This window comes from Triticum dicoccoides, chromosome 7A (assembly GCF_002162155.2).
Source record: "Triticum dicoccoides isolate Atlit2015 ecotype Zavitan chromosome 7A, WEW_v2.0, whole genome shotgun sequence".
Lineage (NCBI taxonomy): Eukaryota > Viridiplantae > Streptophyta > Magnoliopsida > Poales > Poaceae > Triticum > Triticum dicoccoides.
This window is the reverse complement of record NC_041392.1, coordinates 31,880,615-31,881,654: the sequence shown is the minus strand read 5'-3', so window position 1 is coordinate 31,881,654 and position 1,040 is coordinate 31,880,615.

Here is a 1,040-nt window from a genome sequence, read left to right as displayed (position 1 = left end):
GATCGTCGGTGCATCTGCACCAGCCGGTGGGGCCTCCGTGGAAGCCACGCTGCTTCTCCGCTGCTGGCTTCCGAGATCCGCTGGATGATCTTCATGCTGCACCCGAGCTGCATCTCTTTCGGCTACTAGTACACTCATGGTTTTCTTCATCACATCCATTTCCGATGCCAACCGCGCCACAACATCTGCTTCCCGATCCATCTTTCTCTTACGGCTTCTGTAACCGTACGGGTCATCGTTCTGGGGGAACCCTATTTTCCACGGAATGTGCCCCATGCCTCGTACACGTCCTCCGTGTTCAGGATTCCCGAGGGCTTTTGTCAGCGCGTCGTTCTCTCTGTTGAACTTGATCTTCCCCTGTTGAGCATCCCTCATTGCGTTAATAAGGGCTTGGGTGGGTTTAATTAATTTGCCCCGGTAAACACACTCCCCTGTCTCCGGGTTCAGCGTTCCCCCATGCCCGTACCACCAACTTTTGGCCCTTGGGTCCCATCCCTCCGTACCTGGACGGATTCCTCGCGCCCTCAGCTCGTTCTCCATCTTCTCCCACCTAGGCAACCTCGATGGTGCATGTTTCTCCTTGTTTCATCGTCTTGGTTGCGCCACGCTTTGACGACGTACTCGATTGTTTCGACGATCCGGCCGAGGGCTAAAATAAGAAAGAGTCGCGCGCGTTAGTACACACATATTTATTCAAATCAGTTAGTTTGTATCACCAGAGGCTCAATGTATATATATACCTCGGCGCCGGAGGTGGTTGCTACTTCCATTTGAAGATCGTCGTTTATCGACGTTTGTTCGGCATCATCTTGCTGACGGCGCCCTTCATCTTCACCGTCAAGGTTCAGATAAGAAGAGATATCATCTTCTTCTTCTCCGGTCGGCACATATAGAATATCGCCGTTTATGATGCCGAACATATGTGCTTCACCGTCCGGATCATAGTTGTCCATAATCGGGTCAGCTCTATCGTCCGCCATTATGTCAGTCCTGAAAACATGTAGTAAAAACAAATTAATTAAGTGAAGAAGGGGGGCGGT